The 8379-nt window shown below is 36.4% G+C and overlaps 1 protein-coding gene across 1 annotated transcript in view; it reads left to right on the top strand.

The window, feature by feature from the left end:
- Positions 1 to 8379, top strand: part of PDSS2 (decaprenyl diphosphate synthase subunit 2) — a 303979-nt gene that overhangs the window by 785 nt on the left and 294815 nt on the right. The gene's annotated exons all lie outside the window — the stretch shown is intronic.

The following is an 8379-nucleotide window of genomic DNA, read 5'->3' as shown; positions in this document are numbered from 1 at the left end:
TCCTAGACTTCCCACTTCTCTCTTTAGATCTTTAACAGTCTTCCACTTAATTCGCGGAGTGATACATTGTTTTCTTTTGAGAAGCACTGGTACGCTTTTCGTAATTTCACTTCTTTAACTGTTGAGAGTGACGATGTCACAGTGATTTGTGAAGAAATCGAGCGGGGATGTAGGTTTATTGGATCACATTCTGGAAATAGTGTTTTAAAAGGTGTTATATTAATTTTTGGTTCTGCACTATTCAAGGAGTACCTCTAGGAAGAGTGAGGAGGAAGAGAGGCTGAAGGTTGACAGCTTCTTCTCCTACGAATGCCCCAGGCATGAAGTAGGAATTTATTCAGTTAGTAGTTATTATCCTTTATCCTTTTGTGATTTATATCACTTGTATAGGACTATCACTTAGGCTATGAATCTTGGCATTAGGGTTTTAAAAGACTTATTTTTACTTAAAACCCACACCTACCTTCTAATAGATAGTTAATTTCAAACGTAGAAAAGTTGCAGGAATTAAAGTATACGAAAAACATACTTGTATACTCTTTATCACATTTGCTTACTATATACATTTATATGTACATATAGACCTACATATACTATTCTGTATATATTCCATAATGTGTATATATACACATATATGTACATAAATACACATGTACTATTCCACATGTGTATGTATATTTAAAATTATGTTTCCTAAATTATTCGAGGGTAGATTATAAACTTTATCCTTAAATACTTCAATGTGTTTCATAAGCACAGGAATATTCTCTTATATAACTACAATGTAGTTATTATTAACTTGGGTGCATTTAGTATTGGAAACATATTTTAATTTTTCATTACATTCCAATTTTGTCGATTGACCTAATAATGTCCTTTGTATCATGCTTTCCTCTCCTGTACAAGATCCAGTCTAATATTATCCTAGGTATTGCATTTAGTTGTCATATCTCTTTAGTTTTCTTCAATCAGAAACATTTCCATACCTCTTTATTTTTATGACTAGAGCGGAGGTTCTAAACAAGGCCAGTTTTGCCCTTCAGGGACTTTTGGCAATATATGGAGATAAGTTTGGTTGCCACAAATGGGAGTACACAGCATTTAGTGAGTAAGGCTAGGAATCTCTACAATGCCCGGAACAGCTTCATAAGGAAGAATTTATTGCCCTCAAATTTCAAAAGTGCCAAGATGGAGAACAAAATCCATAACAAAAATGATCCTTCTTTTAAAAATTATTTATTTTGAAATAAATGTAGATTCACATATGGTTAGAAGAAATAATACATAGATCCAACATACCCTTTACCCAGTTTCTCACGGTGGTAACATCTGTGAAACTATATTTTGCAATATTAGGAGCAAAGTATTGACATTGACACAGTTACTATGTCACTACAAAGATCTCTCATGTTACTCTCCAATAACCACACCCACTTCCCTTGCCTGCCTTCTTGTTTAATGTTTTTTATGAGATACTTGCTATTTTCTTACTACAGAAGTTACTAAATAGCAATAATAACTATTTCTTGGCATTGTTCCCAGTAAACAGGAATATCACCTCATGAATGGACTATATTTGTCCAATAGCTGGAATGTTAGTTCTTCAGAGATTCTAGAAAATAAACACTTAATACATGCATACATGCGTGGATGGATGGATGAGTGGATGAATATGTTTTAAAGCTTAGTTATGAAACAAATGGGTCTACTACCCAGCTGAGGAACTATACACTTACCAATCTTGCGAAGTTACTACATATGTACTCCTCAGTCCATCTCTTTCACCCTCTAAGAAGTAACATGTTAAATTTTTCTTTTTCTTATCTTTTTCATTAAATGTAAAAATGTGATAGCTTATTGCACATGGTTTTCTGTGACTTACTTTTTTTTAGTTCATTGTTTCTGAAGTTCATCTGTGCTGTGTGTTTAATTGTATTTCATTGAATTTTCACTGGGGTGTAAAATTCTATTGTGTGATTATCCCCATCTTTTTTTTTTTTTTAAAGATTTATTTTATTTCATTTATTATTATTTGTTTAATTTGACTAGAGAGAGAGAAAGGGAAAGTGGAAAGCAAACTTCCAGGTCCGGGACTTGAACCTTGGTCAGCCATGTGGCAGTCCAGTGCCTTAACCACCATACCACTTGCTGCCACCCCATCATTTTTAAATCACTATTTGAGTTGTTCATATTTTCTGGTGGTGTGAGAAATGCTGCCATCAGTATGTTACCATGTCTCTTGGTGTACAAGTCTTGAGGGTATGGATACAGGAGGATAATTTTTGTGTTTGCACATGTTCATCTTTAGAAGATAATGCCAAATCATTTCCCAAAGTGTTTCTAGCAATTTACACTCTCACAAGCAATGTTTGAGTTTAGGTTACTTCATGTTCTTACAATGCTAGAACCATGAGGTTTCCCGATTTTTGCTAATGAAGTAGTGTCTGTTCGGTGAGAATGATAGTGTCAGTGTTGGTGGTTGTAGTAGTATATTGCATTATGAGTATGGCAGGGCCTATAATAAACCACTGAAGTAGAAAGAGCTTTATTAATGTGTACATGGGGACTTTAAAAAGTTTGTGGAAAAATCAAATTCAAATATGAGTTTATTTTGATGCAAAATAATTTTAAAATCCATGTATAGTTTTTCCAGAAACATTTTGAAGAGCCCCTCTGATATTCTGAGAATTACAGTTCATCTGCTTAGTTGTCAAAATATCAAATGAGAGTTTGGAGATCTCTTCTGAGGCAATCAGAGACACACTAGTAGAAAGCTTGTGCAGCTGATGGTTTTAAAACTTTTGGGTTTGTAACCTCTCTGCTCAGTAATCCCATGGTACAGTGGAAGATTTGGGAAGGAGCAAAATAAATAAGTTTTAGCCAAATTGTGATCGTATACATGAGTTGCTCAGTTCTGTAAGAGAAGAAAGCTCATCTTCATGCAGTTTTAATACATTTACTGTGACGGTGTGTTGCAAATTATTTAAGCAGTTCAAATGTATAGACAACCAGTGGACAGAGGAGAAAAAAAATTTTTTTTTGTGGGGATGATCTATATCTATCTAAATATGAGGGGACTTCAGAAATTTCATGAAAAATGGAATTAAAGTACAAGTTTATTTTGGTGCAAAGTAATTTGTAATCTAGCCATAGTTTTCCCATAATTTACATTTTCCATAACATTTTTGAAGACTGCCTAGATACTGTATAGGTCTGTTTTGTTTTTTAAAGTTTGTGATAGGGCACGTGTACTCGCTGGAGAGGGACAGAGAGAGAGAGAGATTGAGAGAGAGAGAGCAGCCCCCATGGGGAATGGCCATGGCACAATTCCCTCTCCTCCATTCCCTGTCAGAATTTTGAGCATCCATGCATATGCGCTCAGCATGCTTCTCAAGCCAGGACTCAAACCACCATGCAGTCAGCCATGTAAGATCTAGTCACCTCAACCATCATGTCACCTGGCTGGTCCAACTGTATAGATCTGTTTTAATAGAGGAACAGGTGGTGATCTGTAGGTAAGGCAGCTTATGGCTTTTATAGCTGAAACCATAGATGAGGCAGCTATGTTATTTCACATGCTGGACACCATAATTTGTGGGCATCCTGTCAGCAAAACATTGATAATTAGGAAGATCTTCTCAGATCTGCAGCTTAAGGGCACAAAGACCTCTTGCAGTTGATATAGTTAGGACCATAGGAAATTGGACTTGGTAAATTCTCTTATAATTCTAAAATGACCCCTTTTACATTTTAGGTTTCTGTTATTTGTGTAAATCAATACTCTAATCCCTTGGGCCATTTTTTTTTTGGTATGTCAGGGATGAATCAGGTATAATAGCCTTAAAATTTAAATGAATAGTGATTTTTTTGGCCAATAGCTGGGCAGGGGGAGAAGTTACCATAATTCATTATTTACTACTTTTTTTTCTTAAACCATTTCATCAAGAAAAGGCAAAAAGAATTTTGAAGTATTCTCTGTAACAATGTAATTCAGAAGTGAGATTAAATAAAAAATTTGAGATTTGGTAAGATAATGATCCTATTACTAGGAACAGTAGAACACCTAGCTCATTTTTATACTTTTTTTTTTTAGATTTTCTAGGATTTCTCTGTTTTGAATTCCCATCAGCTAAATAACTCTCAATTAATTTATTAAATATATATTGAAGCTTATGGAGGAATATGAAGAAGTCTAAACTGTGGACCCTTTCCCTTGCTAAATTAACATCCTGTTGGACACAAAATTTATTTGCCAATACCTAACAGAAGGAAGCAAATGACTTGTGGCTAATGAGCTATTATTACATTTAGAGATGTTCTGGAATAGCAGAGAACTTTCAGGGAGAAACTGGGATTTCACTCAAGGATGGGTGAATAAAAATTACATGAGCAATATTTTTGCATGGTAGTAGTTAGTGTATTATTTAGTTTTTCCTTCATGATTGTTTCTTTTTTTTTGTCCTTTTTTTCCCCAAGACTGTCATACCTCTACTAGGTATAAGGAGGACCTTAAAAACAAGGATAAGTAGTGCAATAAAATAAAATGAGCAGCATAAATAGAGGTAGAACAGCTAAAACAATGTTGGGGAAAAAATGAAGTAGAAAAAGGGAGGAATGATTTTTATGTACTGTTAAGCCTGTCTAGCTACATTAATCAAAGCAGGACAGTATTGGCATAAGATTAGACAGATTGACAGAACAGAATAGAGAACCCAGAAATAGATCAACACAGTGATACTTGATGGATTTTTTTTTTTTTTTTTTTTGTGGAGAGGTTTTTGCTATAGGGCACGTGAGCTCACCAGACAGACAGAGAGAGACAGGGAGACAGAAAGCGAGAAATCACCACCCCCAGGGGGAATGGCCACGCCGCAATCCCTTCTCCTCCATTCTCCTCTCAGGATCCTGTACATGCACGCACACGCGCCCGGCATGAATTTAAGTCACTGGGTCCGGGACTCAAACCGCGGTCAACTACATGGGAGTTGAGCGACATAGCCATTATGCTAACTGCTGGTCCTATACTCGATTGATTTTTAGCAAGAGTAGAAAAGCAGTTCAAAGAAGGGAGGATAGTTTTTAACAAGTGGTGCTGAAACAGTTGGACATCAAAGGTAAAACAGTGAACCTTGACTTAAACCTTACATCCCATTTTTTAAAATCAGTGTAGAACAGATTTAAAGGTGAAACATAAAACTATGAAATGCTTAGAAGAAAACAGAACATTTTCAGGACTTATGACTGGGTAACTAGTTCTTAGACATAATCCCAAAAATTTAATTCATAAAAAAATCAATAATTGAACTTTATTAAAATTAAAAACTGCTCTGTGAAAGACCTCATTAAAAGCATGAAAAAATTATCCACAGCCTGGGAGAAAATATTTGCAGCTCACTTCTTCTGGACTTGTATCCAGAATCTGTAAAGAACTTTCTTAACTCAATAGTAAGAAAACAGATAATACCATTGAAAAATGGGCAAAAAGATGAGCCTATAAAGATAGCAAATAAGCATATGAAAAGATGTTTGGGCTCAGCCCATGGAATGGTGGTTAAAGTGGCTGGATCCCACATGACCCACTGCACAGTTTGAGTCCCAGACAGGGCAGCTTTGAAAGACACGTTGGAGGGATCAGCAGATGGCATAGTGGTTACATTGCTAGACTTTCAAGTAGTCCACCATGGTTCGAGTCTCAGACCCAGTGCCCTGAAACTCATGCCAGCAGTGCGCGCACGCACGTGTGTGTGTTTGTGTGCGCCCAAAATCACAAGAGGAGACTGGAGGAGAAGGGATTGCAGAATGGCCATCCCCCCGGAGGTGATTTTTTGCTTTTTGTCTTCTCTCTGTCTGTCTCTCCGGCGAGCTCACACACCCTATAGCAAAAATCTCTCTTAAAAAAAAAAAGAAGAAAAAAAAAAAGTTGGATGCATATGAATGCATGCCTAAAGTTACCAAAAGATAAATGGAGCAGAAGCTATTGCAGATTCCCATCCCCCACGGGGGTTGCTTTCTCACTTTTTCTCTCCCTCTCTGTTTCTCTCCTGTGAGTGCACATGCCCTCTGGCAAAAAAGGAAAAAAAATTTAATTCAATGTTAATAGAAAAGGCAAATTGAAACCACAGTACCTATTAGAATGGCTAAAATGAAAAATTTTGACAAGTAAAGTCTCAGCCAAGATACCAAAAAAACTCTATTTCTCATACATTACTGAAGGGAATATTAAATGTACTGCTACTCTACAAGCCTCTGAACAACTTTTTAAAAATTAAATATTAAATATATATTTATTATACATCCTGGCAAGCAAACTCCAGAGCATTTGCTCCAGAATCTTAAAGAGATATTTGTATGTTCATGGGTCTTCATCTGTTTTGTTCTATTATAATAGATGACCATAGACTGAGTAGTTTATAAACAACAGGAGTTGTTTGATGGTTGTGGAAGCTGGGAAGTCCAGACCAAGGGTCTGTGGGTTTTTTTGCTGCATCACAACATCCTGGGGAGGGCAAGAGAGCAAGAATGAGAAAGAGCAAGCGAGAGTACGTGAGCCTGCACATGCCCAGAAGAATGCTGACCGCATCATCCTTTCATCAGGAGCCCACTCCCAAAATAATGTCGAAAATGCACTAAGACCTGTAGTGTAGTTAACATTAATGTACCAAAGTCAATTTTTTTGGTTTTAGGGTTGTACCACATGTATGAAAGGTATCATTGCTAGGCAATGGTGGGGAAGGGTACGTCAAAATCTATTTAATTTTTGCAACTTTGTTATTACATCGTTATTTTGGAAAGTTAAAAAAAATATTTCAGATCCTGAGGAAGAGGGTATAAGGCGGAAAAGAACGAAGTAGTTCTATAGTAGTTTCATCTCATTACCCTACTGTGGGCAACCTGTAAGTTATTTCATCTCTCTGCACTTTAGTTTTCCAAGCAAAGGAATGTGATTAGACGATTCCAGTGGCCTTGCCAATTCCATGCTGGTCTAGAGATCAGTGTTGTGACCAGATACAGCAGGTAAGGAAGCCACCGCCCACTCTCAAGCAGAGCAGAAACAGCTCTGTGCATGTGGTGCTGCAAGGTTACAATCCTTTTCCACAACTTAAAAATCTTAAAGACTCAGAAAAGGAAATGTTTTTTCAGACTTCTAATCTGACCTGTTCTGATGTGAGTTTGCAGTTTTTATTTATCCAGCTTAATGTGAATATTCATGTATTTTGCTGTAAAAATATTAATGTGTTTAATTATGGAGTGTTTATCTAGTTCTTACTTAAACCTTGGGTAAAATACACCTTCCTAAATCAGAAAAGTTTTTAATTTGGAAAGACATTTGATTTCTAAAGCTTTGGATGAGGAATTATGAACCTGTCGAATCTGGACGGTGGTATGTAGGATGGCCCAGGTCTCTGATGTAGATTGATAGAGTGAGAACAGCTGAAGACAGCCACATTGTGTCAGCCCAACCCCACTTTCACTCTAGCACAGTTTGCACCTATAGTTACATTACTGCCTCCCTAATTATCCACGTGTGTGTGTGTGTGCGCCAGAGGGTGAATGTGTTCCCCAGAGAGATAGAGAGAGAGAGAGAGAGAGAGAGAGAGAGAGAGAGAGAGAGAGAGGGTGAGCCCTGACATCCCACAGTGGGATGTGGATGTAGTACTTTCTTCTTCCCATTACTTCATCCTCTCAGGATTTCGGGTATGGAAACATACACGCTCAGCATGTTTTTCAAGCCACTGGGGCTGGGGTTTGAACTGTGGTTGGCTATGTGGGGTCCAGCTCCTTTAAACAGTAGGCTATAGGCTGGCACTATTTATTTATTTTTGGTCATTTAAATATCTGTATGAGTCATTGCAATTAAGTACTTTTAGCTTTCATAAATGTACTTCCTATATGTCATACTGTCAAGAACTTAAATACTTTTAATATCATATGGGGGATACTTAATTGTTTCTAAGGTGATAAATAATATTTTCTTCATATAGAGTTAGTTACATTTTTGTTGTTTAAACAGTTGATTTCTTAGAATATTATACCTTCATTTTCACTGATTACTCTCAACAGATTTGACTTTCAATATTAAATTTTTGTTTAAATACTCTATGGTTTGTATTTGCCTTCAAAATACTATTTTATATTTAGGTAGAGGGGATTAATTTAATACATACTTAATAGAGATAACATTTGACATTTTGTCTCTTCCCTTAGAGGGCATTGATTCCTTGTCAGAGAATTTTTGTTCCTGAGTTCACTACAGTAACTTAGCTACCGAAGGAAATCTTATTAGTCTTCTCTGCATGGCAAAATTCTTCAGAGCTCTTTGACTTTATTATTATACATTTAATTTTAGTATCATCTGTGTTTATTAAAGACCTTTCTAGA

This window comes from Tupaia chinensis, unplaced genomic scaffold (genome assembly GCF_000334495.1).
Source record: "Tupaia chinensis unplaced genomic scaffold, TupChi_1.0 Scaffold000527_1, whole genome shotgun sequence".
Lineage (NCBI taxonomy): Eukaryota > Metazoa > Chordata > Mammalia > Scandentia > Tupaiidae > Tupaia > Tupaia belangeri.
This window is presented reverse-complemented; position numbering and strand designations above follow the sequence as displayed.